The sequence below is a fragment of the Passer domesticus genome, chromosome 31, assembly GCF_036417665.1.
Source record: "Passer domesticus isolate bPasDom1 chromosome 31, bPasDom1.hap1, whole genome shotgun sequence".
NCBI classification, from domain to species: domain Eukaryota; kingdom Metazoa; phylum Chordata; class Aves; order Passeriformes; family Passeridae; genus Passer; species Passer domesticus.
Genome location: NC_087504.1, coordinates 1,106,693 through 1,122,266, shown reverse-complemented (window position 1 = coordinate 1,122,266; position 15,574 = coordinate 1,106,693). Strand labels below are relative to the sequence as shown.

General features: G+C 49.6%; 1 long non-coding RNA gene across 2 annotated transcripts; it reads left to right on the top strand.

Annotated features, from left to right (window-relative positions):
• The first annotated feature begins 9,930 nt into the window (after positions 1–9,930).
• Positions 9,931–13,903, top strand: LOC135287918 (uncharacterized). 2 transcript variants are annotated; one of them, XR_010351356.1, is made up of 3 exons: positions 9,931–10,568; positions 10,687–13,003; positions 13,545–13,903. It is a non-coding gene; the product is annotated as an uncharacterized LOC135287918 (long non-coding RNA). The 2 variants fall into 2 exon arrangements; XR_010351355.1 differs by having other exon boundaries at positions 9,931–13,003.
• The last annotated feature ends 1,671 nt before the right edge of the window (positions 13,904–15,574 follow it).

Sequence of the window (15,574 nt, the reverse complement as noted above, 5' to 3'; positions counted from 1 at the left end):
TCCCTCTGGGTGGAGCATCTCCCAATGGGATGATGTAACTAATCTTACCAGCCACAGTGAGTAATTCAATAGCCCATTAGCAGGAGATTATCTTCCTGGCAGTGTCATTGTTCTTGAAAGAGATAAGAAAAACTGCCTAACCCCCAACAGATGGCAAAAATAGAATACATGCTTATTTTACAAGCCAGGACATTATCCACACCTTATTCTATTTCCATCTGTGTCACAATGAAATCTTATACTCAGTTCTCACTTAAGACCAGGTTTCCCTGTGGTACACAACGGGTTTCCCCATCTTTCTGCATTACCCACCAAGTGTAACCAGGTCCTTGAGCAAAAACAATCCCACGGATGGGTTTGTCTCTGCCTGAGGTGGGATTAATCCAGACAGTTTTCCCTAAAATACCCTTCATATGTACCACAGGGACTTTATCTCCATCTACTGTGTGCAAGGGTTCAGACTGGGCAGGGCCAGCTCGATTGATGGACCCTCGGGTGTTGACCATCCAGGTTGCTTTTGCCAGGTTATTTTCCCAGTTTCTAAATGTTCCCCCACCAAGTGCCTTCAGGGTAGTCTTAAGGAGTCCGTTGCACCGTTCAACTTTGCCAGCAGCTGGAGCATGACAGGGGATATGATATATCCATTCGATACCATGTTCTCTGGCCCAGATGTTGATAAGGCCGTTCTTGAAACGGGTGCCGTTGTCAGATTCAGTCCTTTCAGGTGTGCCATGTCTCCATAGGACTTGCTTTTCCAGGCCTAAGATGGTGTTCCGGGCAGTGGCATGAGGTACAGGGTAGGTCTCTAGCCATCCAGTGGTGGCTTCCACCATGGTCAGCACGTAGCGCTTGCCTTGGCGTGTCTGGGGTAGTGTGATGTAGTCAATCTGCCAGGCCTCCCCATACTTGTACTTCGACCACCGCCCCCCATACCACAGGGGCTTTACCCGCTTGGCCTGTTTGATGGCAGCACATGGCTCACAGTCGTGGATAACCTGAGAAATACTGTCCATGGTTAGATCCACCCCTCGGTCTCGTGCCCACTTGTAGGTGGCATCTCTGCCCTGATGTCCCGAGGCATCGTGAGCCCATCGAGCCAGGAACAACTCCCCCTTATGGTGCCAATCTAAGTCTATCTTTGACACTTCTATTCTCGCTGCCTGATCTACCTGCTCGTTGTTTCGGTGTTCCACATTAGCCCGACTTTTGGGGACATGGGCATCTACATGACGGACTTTCACCGTTAGTTTCTCCACCCGAGAGGCAATGTCTCTCCATATATCAGCAGCCCAGATTGGTTTTCCTTTACGTTGCCAGTTGGCTTTTCTCCACCTTCTCAGCCAGCCCCATAGAGCATTGGCTACCATCCATGAATCAGTATAAAGGTAGAGCTTTGGCCACCTCTCCCTTTCAGCAATGTCCAAGGCCAGCTGAACAGCCTTGAGTTCAGCAAGTTGGCTCGATCCACCTTCTCCTTCGGTAGCTTGTGCAACCTGTCGTGTGGGGCTCCATACTGCTGCTTTCCACTTCCGGTTCATCCTTACGATGCGACAAGAACCGTCAGTGAAAAGAGCGTAACGTGTTTCCTCTGCTGGTAGTTGGTTATAGGGTGGAGCTTCTTCAGCTCTTGTCGCTTGTACCTGCTCCTCATCGTCAGTGAGACTAAAGTTTTCACCTTCTGGCCAGTTCGTAATTATCTCTAAAATCCCAGGGCGATTCAGGTTTCCAATACGGGCGTGCTGGGTGATGAGGGCAATCCATTTGCTCCATGTGGCGTCGGTGGCGTGGTGGGTAGTAGGAACCTTTCCTTTGAACATCCACCCCAGCACTGGTAGTCGGGGCGCCAGGAGGAGTTGTGCTTCCGTGCCAATCACCTCCGAGGCGGCTTGAACTCCTTCATAGGCAGCCAAGATTTCCTTCTCTGTTGGGGTGTAGTTGGCTTCGGACCCTTTGAAACTTCGGCTCCAGAATCCCAGTGGTCGACCTCGAGTCTCACCAGGCACCTTCTGCCAAAGGCTCCAGGACAAACCATTGTTCCCGGCTGCAGAGTAGAGCACATTTTTGACTTCTGGTCCCGTTCTGACTGGGCCAAGGGCTACAGCATGAGCGATCTCCTGCTTGATCTGGGTGAAGGCTTGTTGCTGCTCAGGGCCCCAGTGGAAATCATTCTTTTTGCGGGTAACCAGGTAAAGAGGGCTCACAATCTGGCTATACTCGGGAATGTGCATCCTCCAAAAACCTATGGCACCTAGGAAAGCTTGTGTTTCCTTCTTGCTGGTTGGTGGGGACATAGCGGTGATCTTGTTGATGACCTCAGTGGGAATCTGGCACCATGCGTCTTGCCATTTCACTCCCAGGAACTGGATTTCTCGGGCAGGTCCCTTGACTTTGCTCTTCTTGATGGCAAAGCCAGATTCTAGCAGTATCTGGATGATCCTCTTACCTTTCTCAAGCACTTCTGCTGCTGTGTTCCCCCACACAATGATGTCATCGATGTACTGCAGGTGTTCTGGAGCCTCACCCTTTTCTAGTGCAGTCTGGATCAGTCCATGGCAGATAGTGGGACTGTGTTTCCACCCCTGGGCCAGTCGGTTCCAGGTGTACTGCACGCCCCTCCAGGTGAAAGCAAACTGAGGCCTGCATTCTGCTGCTAGAGGAATGGAGAAAAACATATTAGCAATATCAATAGTGGCATACCACTTCGCTGCCTTGGACTCCAGCTCGTATTGGAGTTCCAGCATATCCAGTACAGCGGTGCTCAGCGGTGGAGTCACTTCATTCAAGGCACGATAGTCCACAGTCAATCTCCATTCTCCGTCAGATTTGCGCACAGGCCAGATGGGGCTGTTGAAGGGTGAGTGGGTTTTGCTGACCACCCCTTGGCTCTCCAGCTCACGAATCATTCTGTGGATGGGGATCACGGCATCTCGATCCGTCCGATACTGCTGGCGGTGCACTGTCGAGGTCGCAATTGGCACGAGTTGCTCTTCCACCCTCAGCAGTCCTACTGCAGACGGGTTTTCTGACAGTCCAGGCAAGGTGTTCAATTGCTTAATGTCCCCTGCCTCTACAGCAGCTATGCCAAAAGCCCTCCTGAGTCCCTTTGGGTCTTTGTAATAGCCGTTCCGGAGGAAGTCTATGCCCAGAATACACGGGGCCTCTGGGCCAGTCACTATAGGATGTTTCTGCCACTCCTTCCCAGTCAGGCTCACTTCGGCTTCCACCAGGGTCAATTGCTGTGATCCCCCTGTCACACCAGCAATAGAAACAGGCTCTGCCCCCACATGTCCTGATGGTATCAGTGTACACTGCGCACCAGTATCAACTAGGGCATCGTATTTTTGTGGCTCTGATGTGCCAGGCCATCGGATCCACACCGTCCAGAAGATCCGGTTTTCCCGTGCCTCTCCCTGGCTAGAGGCAGGGCCCCTCTAACACTGGTTATTATTCCTCTCCTGGGTATACATACTAAAGGTCCCTTCAAGGGGATCTGACAGATCGTACCCAAAAGCTTGGTCATGGGAGGTTGAGGCTACCTTCACCTTGGTGGAACTCCCCCGGTTAGAGTTTCCCTCCTTGAGTTGACGGACCCGTGCTGCCAGGACAGAAGTGGGTTTCCCATCCCACCTCCCCATGTCTTCCCCGTGGTCACGCAGGAAGAACCACAGATTAGCCCTTGGGGTGTACCCTCTCTCTCTAGCTGGGGAATGTTGGGCTCTGACTTTGGGGCCTGTGACTCGTACGGGTGCTGCATGAACCTTCCTCATTTCCTCCCTCATCTCTTCTTTGAACTCCTTAATCACAGCTGAGATATGAGCCTGCATTGGGCCATTAATCATACTCTCATAATCCCTAAGTTTGTTGGCAACAGAGCCCACTTTCTCTCGGTTAGTGTCAGCATCAATTGTTGCAATGAAAGTGGTGTACTGAGATGGCCCCAGATTTGCCAGACTCCACAGCATTTGCCCTGCGCACCTGACCTTGTTGGGGTCATTATTATGTTGTCCATCCCTCCCAAAGAGTACCTCTAATACTGCCACTTCCCTTAACTCTTGGATCCCTTCCTCCAGGGTCTTCCAACGCATTCTATGGTGGTGCTCCTGCATTCTCTCCCTGTGGACAAACCTCTCTCTGACACTCATTAAAAGCCGCTCCCAGAGAGAAAGGGATCCTGGCTCCCTTACAAAAATCTGATTCATACCTGAGTCCTGGGTTAAGGGTCCCAAGTTCTTTGTCTCACCACCGTCCAGCTGCACGCCTGTACCCATAAGGTCCCAGACCCGGAGTAGCCAGGTAGTATAAGCCTCACGCCCTCGTCGCACAATGTCTTTGTGCAGATTACGGAGACTTTCGTACGTCAGGGACTCGGTGATGATCGCAACTTCTGGCTCCCCTGTGGGTTGTGAGGTTCCTCCATTCCTATCTCTATCTGGGTGCTCTGCTTTCATCTTAGACCTCCTTGTTTCTACCAGGGCAACTGCTGCTGGCTGTGACTGCCTTTGTGGTTCAGCTGGAACCTGGACAGTTGTAACATTTGTGGGTTCCACAGCTGTACTATTAGACTGTCCCTCTTCAAGGGAAAGGGCAGGTTTCTCACCAGCTGGTGAAATGCACTCCTTCAGCATCTCTTGCATCTCCTGCATCTCCTTAACCAGCACCCTCACCCAATCTGGGTGGTTCGTTTCTGAGGCAGGCTGTGGGGCAGGGTCAGGCTCTGGAGCAGCAGCATCTCCAGTCTCTGGGGTAGTGTCAGGCTCTGCAGAAGCAGCAGAAAACTGGTGGAGCAGACCCAAAAAGATGGTTAAAAGGTTGGGAGAAAGTTTCCCCCCGTGTCATTTCCTCACAGTAGGTACCATTATTAAAGTAACTCCAAAAACATGCAGTTAGTGTGTGATAGCTCTGAATCCATGTACCTGCCATCCAGAGGAAATTAAAGATCCATGAATCCTTCACCCAGAGGACAAACTTGATAACAGACACAGTGGCCTTAGTTATAGGACCCATATTTAGATAAGGGCCTGTAAATGGGAAGTATACACTTGCGACCACATGCCACCCAAACCAGGGAAAACTAGACCACATGGTGGTACTTAAAAATTAAACTACCTAAGAACTGTTAATCCCTTTTTTTTTTTTCTCAATGCCCTCGAGCCTCACATTGGGCGCCAAAATCTGTCTTGGTTTGAAAAGACAGGAGTCTGTGAAGGAAGGCAAAAGCCTCCTGTGAAATGGAAAAGGTAAACCCCCTCCTTCCGAATTATCACAATTTCAGAATTAAAAGGGCTCTCAGGCAAACATATGGGAATGGGAATAACAGTTTTTTACTAGGAAGAAAAAAAAAAACTAAATAACAATGTAATTTAGCACAAGCAAAAAAAAACCACTGGCAGAGTGAGAAAAACCTGACACCCTGAGAAGTCAGGGTGTTGATAGTAGTCCAGCCAGATGGTGGCTGCTCCTCCTGGAGCGGCGATCTGCAGAAGGGTGTAGATCCTTTCTGAAAATGCGGCGAAGGAGCAGCTGGGCCTTGGTTCCCGATTCCTCTGGGAAATCCAGCAAAGAAGGCTGTCTGTGGTCTCAGAAATGCTTGTTTTATGGTGGCAGGGATGCTTGGCTCCTCCCTCTGGGTGGAGCATCTCCCAATGGGATGATGTAACTAATCTTACCAGCCACAGTGAGTAATTCAATAGCCCATTAGCAGGAGATTATCTTCCTGGCAGTGTCATTGTTCTTGAAAGAGATAAGAAAAACTGCCTAACCCCCAACAGATGGCAAAAATAGAATACATGCTTATTTTACAAGCCAGGACACAGCTCTGCCTCCTGCCTGCCTCTGCCTGCCCACACAAAGCCTTGGGCTGCTCCAGGCTCCTTCTGGGGACCTGCTGCACCACAGCCCTGCCCTGGCAGGGAAATTCCTTTCTCCTGGTGTCCAGTCTGGGCCTTCCCAGTTCCCCTAGGCATTAATTCTTTTTTTTTCTCTGGCTGTTTTCTACTATGTCAAAAGGATCCACCATCTCTGAAACCGCTCTTTAAACACTCTCATGGCTCTCCTCCACTGTCCTCAGTCTCCACCCCACAGAGCACAGAGTTCCTTTGTCCCTCATACAGTGCTCATGTGCCCAAGGCCTCCAAACATCACCTTGAGAGATCTCTGGGCCCTCTCCAAGGTGTTTCCAAATGAAAATATTTAGCTCATAGTCTGAGAAAATCATCAGAGGACAGGGCCAGCCTGACTTGTCTGTTCTGGCTGCTTTTGTCTGGGAGCAATCCTTGGATATACAGAATTTGGGAGACCAATTCTAATTTTGGCCATGGTCCCTGGACAAGAAGGCTGGTTCTTTTCCATAGGAAGGAAGGAAGGAACAGAGCCCCTGTGTTTCAGGGACAGATGAGTGTAGCCATGATATTTTATGAAAAATCCTTTCCTAGGATTTTTCCTGTCTTGAGGAACTGAGAGTCTCAGGAAAGAAATGTAAACAATAACTATCTGCTGCTGTGGAATGCAACAGGTGCATGTTCCATTGGTCCATGTGGATTGTTTTCAATTAGTGACCAATCACAGCCACCTGTGCCAAAGCTGTGAGCAGTCACAGGATTTTTTAAATGTGTTCTATCCTATTCTATTCTATTCTATTCTATTCTATTCTATTCTATTCTATTCTATTCTATTCTATTCTATTCTATTCTTGGTCTCTGTAGCCTTCTGATCTTCCTCTCTCTCTGTTCTTTTAGTATAGTTTTAATGTAGTATTTTAATATAATATATAAGATAATAAATCAGCCTTCTGAGCAAAATGGAGTCAAGCCTCGTGTCCTCACACATGGGGTGTTTACCACAAGAGATGAGAGGTGACCACCAGAGGCCAAGGCCAGCCAGAGCTGGCCGGTTTTGTCCTGAGAGATTCCCTTGCAAAGACGAAATTTTTTAGGGAGAGTACCAATTTTGGCAATGGGCATCTGAAAAGACAGATGGTTCTTTTCCATAGCAAGGAAAGCACAGAGCCCCAGTGCTCCAGGAGCTGATGAGAGGCAGCCCTTTACATCCCAACATCAACCAGACCTGTCAGGTGGCCCCTGGGAGGCCAAGCCAGCCAGACCTGTTCCCTGTGTTCCATGAAGTCCCACAGTGTCCCAATGGTCCCTTGCTTCCATGAGGCCCTGAGGTGCCGTAATGACCCCTTGGTGACACGAGGCCCTGAAGGGCCCTAATGGTCTCCATGGTTCCATCAGGCCCTTCAGAGTAATAATGGTCTCTGGGGTCCATGAAGCCCCGCTGTGTCACCATGGCCCCTTGGTTCCATGGGCTCCAGTGGTGCCACAATGATCCCCTTGGTTCCATGAGGTCTCCACAGTGTCACAGTGATCTCCATGGCAAGGAAAGAACCCAGCCCCAGTGTCAGTCAGGGGCAGTCACCAGAGGCCAAGGCCAGCCAGACTTGACGGAACTGGCAGATTTTGCCTGGGAGCAACTCTTGGATATACAGAATTTCAGAGGCGAAATCCCAATTTCAGACATGGACACTGGAGAAGGATGACTCTTTTCCATAGGAAGGAAAGCACAGAATACTGGTGATGTTTGAGGGGTAGATGAAAGGCAGCCATCAGAGGCCTAGACCAGCCAGACCTCTCTGTCCTGGTAGCTTTTGTCTGAAAGCAACCCTTGGATATAGGGAATTTGGGAGGTAGAACCCCAATTTTGGCCGTTTCTGCAGAGATAAGAAGGATGGTTCTTTCCCATAGGAAGGAAAGCACTGAGCCCCAGTGTTCTGACAGCAGAGGAAAGGCAGCCCCCAGGAGGCCAAGGGCAGCCAGACCTGTCTGTCCTGGCAGCTTTGACTGGGGAGCAATCCTTGACTATCCTGAGTTTTGGAGGTGGAATACCCAATTTTCGCCATAGTCAAGATGGATGTTTTTTCCTATAGAAAAGTAAAGTCCAAATGTTTTGGAAGAAGATGAGAGGTGGCCACCCTTAGGCCAATCCAGCCAGATTTGTCTTTCCTGGCACTGTTTGTCTAGGGGCTATCCTTGGACATAGGGCATTTTGGAGGTGGAATCTCAGTTTTGGCCATGGGTGCCTGGACAGGAAGAAGAGTTCTTTTCATTAGGAAGGAAAGCATAGAGCCCCAGTGTTTCAGAGGCACATGAGTGCCAGACCTCAGGAAGCCAAGGCCAGCCAGACTTGTCATTCCTGGCAGCTTTTGTCTGGGAGCTATCCTTGGATAAAGGGAATTCCAGAGGCAGTTGCCCAATTTTGGCCATGGGTGCCTGGTTGAGATGGATGGTTTTTTCCCATAGGAAAGAAAAGCACATGATCCCAGTGTTTCATAGGCAGATGAGAGGTGGCCCCCAGGTAGCCAAGGCAGCCACATCTGTCTCTCCTGGCAGATTTCATCTGGGAACAATCTTTGCATACAGGGAAATTTGGAGAAGGAATCCTAATTTTGCCCAGAGGCCCCTGGAGGATCAGGAGAGTTCTCTCCCATAGCAAAGAAAGCCCAGAGCCCCAGAGCTTCAGGGGCAGAGGAGAAGCAGCCCTCGATATGCCAAGGTCAGCCAGATCTGTCCAGCAGCCCCCGGGGGGCCAAACCAGTCACAGCTGCTCCCTGTCCCCTTGGTTCCATGGGGCCCCACAGTGTCCCAATGGTCTCCTTGATTTCATGAGTCCCTGTAGTGTCACAGTGTTCTCCTTTCTTCTGCAGTGTCACCATGGCCCCTTGGCCCCCTGCGGCCCCGCTGTGTCACAATGGCTCCTTGGTTCTACGGGCCCCACAGCTTCACCCGTGACCCTTGGTTCCATAGGGGTTGTCATGGATTGACCCTGGCACAGTGCCAGTGCCCCCATGAAAGGTATTTCCAAAATGGTTACTGTGAGATGTGACCCAGAAGCAGAACAAAGCAGGCTCCAACTTGGGAATGGAGGGAAAAGACAACACTTTATTAATCTACAACATAGAAACAAAAGGGAAAAAAGAAAAAAACACACACAACAATCCACAATGGAACACTTCCAAAACACTCCTCCTCCCCCCACCCCTCTAACATTCAATCCCCTCTAACACATCAATTCTCAGTCCAATACCCTCCTCCACACAAGCTCCCCCCAGTTCATCAGGAGAGAGGAGTCTCCCTCTTGCACCATGGGCCTCCCCACGAAACACAGTGGAACCTCCTGTGCTTCTGTGTCACACGTGGCAGCCACCCAAAGAAAATCTGCCATGGTGACCATCTTCCTTCCATGCCCAGTGCTCTCACCACTGTCCATGGATCCAAACTGCTCCTTAGGTCCTTTTAAGAATGCATTGCCCAGTTCCAAGAAGCGGCCTTCTCTCACCATTTGGGACACCTGTCCCCCCTATATATTCACTCCCCTGGGGCCTGGGGGCTCTCAGGAACAGAGATCCTTTGTTGCAGGCAGAGGGCTCCACCACACCCTCCCCCTCAGTCTCTGTTCCCTCTACTTAATGGCCTTGTCACTCCTGGCTTCTGGCCAACCGCCTCCCCCAAGGTGAAGTCTCTGCATTACAGGAAGAAATTGGTTTCGCCCGTGGCTATGTAAGAGGAAAGCCCAGCCAAAGCCACTCTACTCATCTCCTCCATCTAGGGCACTCTCATCTGCTGGCATTTCTTCACCAACTCAAACCTTCTTCTTCTTTCCCATGCTCCGTCCCCCCTCTCAATTCTCAACTACGGAGAATCAGTGTTTTACAGCTTCCATTGTTTCAACACCAAAGGGTTAAAAGCTCAGCCCGGTCTGCCAGTGGCTGGGCACCTTGCCCCCCCCTTCTCCTCCTGGCCGTGGTGCAGGCACAAGATACCAAATTTCAAGCCAGCACAGTCTCTATCACTCTCTCCCGGGGGGGGCTGCCCAAACATCCCAGGTCTCCTCCACCCCTGCACCTTGCAGGGCTCCAGCCTCCCTTCCCACAGGCCGCATGGCCTCCCCTGCCCCACCCAGACACAGCCGGGCAGGGGAGAGGTCAGATCCACTCACTGCTGGACTCCAAAGAGGAAGCCTCTCTGGGAATGCTCTGCTTTTAACCCCTGTGTGTTCTCAGAGGCGTATCCAAGTCCCCAGTGGCCACACCAGGTGCCAATTTCAAATCTGGCCACTGATTTTTTTGACCATAACTTTCCCAGAAACTCACTTCCTGGTCAAACCATGACAGGGGTCCTGAGTTTCACAATCGTCCCCCTGATTCTGTGAGGCACCAGAGTGTCACAATGGTCTCTGTGCTTCAATGAGATTCCATGGTGCCACCATGGTCTCCTTGGATCTGCATTGTCACAATGGCCCCTTGGTTCCATGAGTTTCTGTACTGTCAGCAATGGTTTCTTTGCTCCAGAGAGGCCCTGATGTGTCACAACAGCTCCTTGGTTCCTGTTGCTGTTGAGTAAGAAAGTGGCACAGACTCTAAGAAGGCTGGTTTGCACAGCAGCAGCTTTAATATGAAAAACTCTCTTTTATAGACCATTCTGATATATTTCACCTGACTGGCAAATTAAAAAAACCACCTTTCTCAATCCTTAAGAACAGAAAAACAGAGAGTAGGAAAACACCACCTGAAGGTTGTTTATAATAACAAGCTATCGTTATTTCTCTACAACTCCCTAGAAGTCTCACAAAACTGCTGTGAGAAAACTTATCTGGTTTTCTCGCTCTCTGACCAGACTGTCACATCCACAGGTTCCATAAGGTTCCATAGTGTCATGTAGGGAAAATCAAGTTATGAAAAGCCAGCGTCCATGAAGGAGACAGAGGAGTCCTTCAACTTTATTGGAATAAACGGAGAGAATCCATCAGGACACACGCCCACAGGGTTTTCTCTCTCAAGGTTTCAGAGGGCACAGCCTCCTTTCATCCTGAGCTCCTGGCTGCACGTTGCCCTCCTCCTTTCCCCACTGGCTGCGGCACAAGGAAGGTACAGCCTTCCTGAACTGCCTACCCCATATTCCCCTCTTGAACCTGTCATTTTAACCCAAACATCAGAAACTCAAGCTTGTGCAGACCCACTTGTCTGTTTCAGGAGCCAAGCTGTCTGGGCTCTGTAATAAAACTGTTGCTTGATGTCAGTAGAGACATTAAGACCCATTTCACAGATGTTAACACCCCTACCTTCACCCATCGAATCGTTGGTAAAGACATCTTGCCTGTCAGTCACAATGGACTCCTCAGTTCTGTGAGGCCCTACGGAGTCACAACTGACCCATGGCTCCATGAGGTTCCCCAGTGTCACCAAGGTGTCCTTGGACGGCATTGTCACAACTGACCCATGGCTCCATGAGGTTCCCCAGTGTCACCAAGGTGTCCTTGGACTGCATTGTCACAACTGACCCATGGCTCCATGAGGTTCCCCAGTGTCACCGTGGTTGCTGTCAGAGGCTGGATGAGATCCATGTCCCGAGACACCTCGGGATGCTCGGAATGCCCGTGTGGGGCCAGGGCCGGGTCAGGCCTTGGTCTGTGGTGGGACAGAGCCCAGCCCTGGCCTGCCAGAGCTGTGAATCACACTGCAGAGGTGGTGTTAACCCAGCTCTGATTGGCAGAGCTGTCATTCACACAGCAGGCAGTGCTAACCCAGTTCTGATAGGCCAAGGTGTCAATCAGTCACACACATGGGCTGTGTAACCCAGGTCTGACTGGGCAATCTGTCAGCCAATCACACACCAGGGTTGGTACCAACCCTGACTCTGATTGGCCAAGCAACCAGAAGTCCTACCTAAGGGGTGGGCCCATAGAGTCCCAGGGGTTTAAAAGACTGAGCTTAACCTCAGCCAATGGCTTGGGCCTTGCCTTTTGAAGTTTGTGGTTCCCTAGTTGTGTGAAAAAATGCATATTTTATGATTGGCTTTTCACAAATATTAAAGTGTATATTATATGTGGTATGTTAGAAAGTTATGCTGTATTAATTTTCTAAAGTAGTGTGTTAAATACAATTTTAGGTTATAACATAATATTAAAATAGAAGCTATGCTATGTAAGATACTTTTTTTAAAATAAAGGACTCACACCAGATAGCAGCCACAGGACACTTAAATCTCTCAGAGAAAGACAATTTATTGCTCCATTATCAGAAGAAATGAACTTCTTCCTGCTTTGCTCAGCCCTGAAGATGACGTTAGGATTAAGAGGAAGAAGTTGACAATGACCAGACAGAATCCTTTGTTTGAATGGAATTTATGCATCGTGAATGAAGTGTATGAATATGCAACAGGCTATTGTTTTTAAGGGCTAATCCTCTGTTAACATGTGTCCTTTTTTGGGCTTATTTTGCCTAGAAAGAGGTACCCAGACTGTCCATAACTTTTTGTTTTTATTGTCTCATATTGTCCTAATCTCTATTGTTCAAATTTTTATTACTCTAATTATATTGCTATTTTTATAACCATTTTATTATGATTAAACTTTTAAAATTTTAAAAACAATGACTGGCTTTTTTTTCACATGTCTTTCTGTGAAAATCTGTGTCTTTCTGTATCTCTTCTCTTTCTTCACCTTTAAATCCTTTTTACCTGGAGCACTATTGGGTAACATAACATCTTAAGGGTTTAAAGGTTTCCAGGTTAGATGCGCTATGTTAATGAAGTTAATGCTATGGAAAGCATTTTATGCTGAAGTGTGTAGCAGCACAGGTGCTACCAATGTTCCTGGAGTGTCCTGCGTTTCCAAGCCCGAAGCCTGTTGAACTTGATGATCCTTGTGGGTCCCTTCCTACCAAGAATATTCTTTGCATCTGGCCATGTTGGGAATACCTGGTTGGTGTTTCTCCTGCGCACCAAACTCAAGGAAAGGAGCCTTTGGTTCCCCCGAGCATTTCAGTGTTCTGGGGTGTTCCAGCCCTGCAGGCTCACAATGGCCTCTTGTTTCCATGAGGCCCCACAGTGTCCCACTGGCCCCTTGGTTCCATGGGCCCAACAGTGCCACAATGATCCCCTTGGTCCCACAACTTCCCACAGTGTCACACTGGCCCCTTGGATCCATGAGGATCTGGAGTGTCACACAGGTTGATGGCATTTGTCCTTGCTGCCCCTCACATCCCCCTGCCCCACAGAGAGCCCTGAGCCACCCGTGAGGGACAGGCCCTGCTGGCCCAGGCTGGGCTCAGGGCTTGGCCTTTCTGCTTCCCCCAGCCAGCCCAGGCCTTGCTCAGCATTGCAGTTCCCTGCCAGAGCCTTGGGCTCCCTGCATTCCTGGCCTCAAGGATCTGCTCTCATCATCCCTGGGGAGCCTTTGGCACTCCCTGCCCTCAGTGGGGCCCAGCCATGCTCCACGGCACTTGGAGTTTTGCTGCTGACTCCTTGAGCAGCTTCTTCAGCCTTCTCTCAGTGCATGAGGCTCCTGGACTCAGGTCCAAATCCACTGTCGGGTTCATTAAAATACAGAAAGCTCTTGGGGGCTCTTTGTCTCCCTTCAATTGTCTTCAAGTCTCCAGGGCTTGTGCAGTGATGGGAGCCAGTTTGGAGTTCTGTTCAGGAGGGAGATTTCAAAGTGCATGTCATGATTTTTAGTTTCTTAATCACATGAGCATTTTTTTTATTTTTCAGTTCAGAGAAAAGGTGACTGAAGCTTTCCCCAGGTGATCTTGATGCTGAATGTCTCCTTAGGAGGTCTGGGCACAGAGAAGAATGAGACCCTTGCAGGCTGACTCTAGATAACGTGCTCCTCATCCCCGGCCTCACCATGTCTGACATCATCCACCTGAGACTAACATCTAAAATACAAAAAAAATTAATGCAAATTATTCTTTATTTTTAATATTTTAATTAAATGTATTTATTGTATTTATTTCTTATTTGTAATAATAATTGTTTTATTTTTATTACCTAATTTTATATTTACATCAAAAATCTGTACATATTTAGCAACTAATAAAATTAATGTTCATTGGTTCTAAGTATCACAATTCCCTTCATTCACTAATTAACCTCTATTGGTTATTGCTTTCTCCTTCTTTATGCTAATTTGCCCTATGTTTAGTCCTTTTGTCATCTTGTTTAATCATCTTTTTCTCACACATGGTTCAAGGGGGCACTTGGGCTTACACGGAGATAATTTTTGGGGCACATTTGGGGCAGTTTTGGGTCTGGGGAGGGATTTAGAGAGATCTTGAGAGTCGGGAGGACACTTGGGGGAGTCGGGTGGGAAATGGGGGGGGCACTAAGGGATTCTGAAGGACAGTTCGGGGTCCAGGGACCACTTGGGAGTGCAGGGGGGCCCTTGGAGGTCAGGAAGGGGAATTTGGGGCCCTTCGGAGTCCGGGCGGGCCCTTGGGGGGCTCGAACGGGGCTCTCTGGGACGCGGGGGGGTAAAGCCGGAGCGTTAATGGCGGCCCTGCGAGGCGCGGGGGGTGACGGGAAATGAAGTCCTGGCTGCAGTAACTCCGTGAGCGCCGCGGAGCATGATGGGAACTGTAGTCCAGGAAGTAGCTCCACTGCAGCACTTGGGGGTCCGGGGAGCCAATTGTGGGTGCGAGCGGCCACTTCGGGTCCTCAGAGGGCACCTGCGGGGAACCTGCGGTGTCGGGGAGCCCTGGGGGGAACCTGGGAAGTCGTTATGGGTCCCTTTGGGGCGTGAGACATGACGGGACTTGTACGGCCGGAACGGGGTTATGTCGGGGCTCTGGGGTCGCGGGGCATGTTGCAGATGGAGGCCCGGCTATAAAGACGCTCTACGGTGCGCAGAGCATCACGGGAGATGAAGTCTCGGCTGCAAGGGCGCTCAGTGGGTGCCGCGGTGCATGATGGGAACTGTAGTCCCGACACGACCCATTGCTCGCTGTCATCCTCACCAGCCCATTCCAGCATTCCAGTCTTTCCGGAGGCTGGTCCGTCACAGGGCACGCCATGAATCCACTCAGTGCCTGCTTCTTGGCCAGGTGTCTGTAAGGATGTTTTGGCAATGAGTACCATTGTCTGATTAAATTCTTTCATGGGGCACCGTGTGCCCACAACACTCATTTTCCAAACAGTGGCATGGGGCACAGGCTCTGTGCAGTCATCCAGCCATTGTTCTCACCACCACAGGCACACAGCACTTGCTGTGGTGGGTTTGGGGTACAGTCAGTCTGCCAGGCCTCCCCATAATTATACTCCATCCCTCATGAGCAAAACCCTAAATAGTTTTTTTATTTGGGAGGTCAAAAACACTTTAATTTGATATTTCTGAGCCCAAATCCCCCCTAAATGAGTGTTTCTTAGCTCCCTAAACTGGTGTTTCAGACACCAAAATATCCTTAAATGGGTGTTTCTCAGCCCAAAATCTCTCTAAATTGCCGTTTCTGAGTTAAAAATAGCCCTAAATTGCTTTCTTTGAGACTTGGAGCTGCCTAGTTTTTTTTTCCCGAGCCAAAAACCTCCCAAATGCAGTATTCTGGAGCCCCAAAACCCCCAAAACTGCCCATTTTCGGCTCCAAAGCTCCTGAAATCACTGTTATGGCCCTGAAGCTGCTGAAAGGGGGGTTTCTAAGCCATGAAGTTGTTATAAATGAGAAGCTTGACTAGGCCAATATTCAAGCAGCAATCAATTTATTAATTAATATGGTAAAGTATGAGCAATACAGCGCTGGGTACAGCGG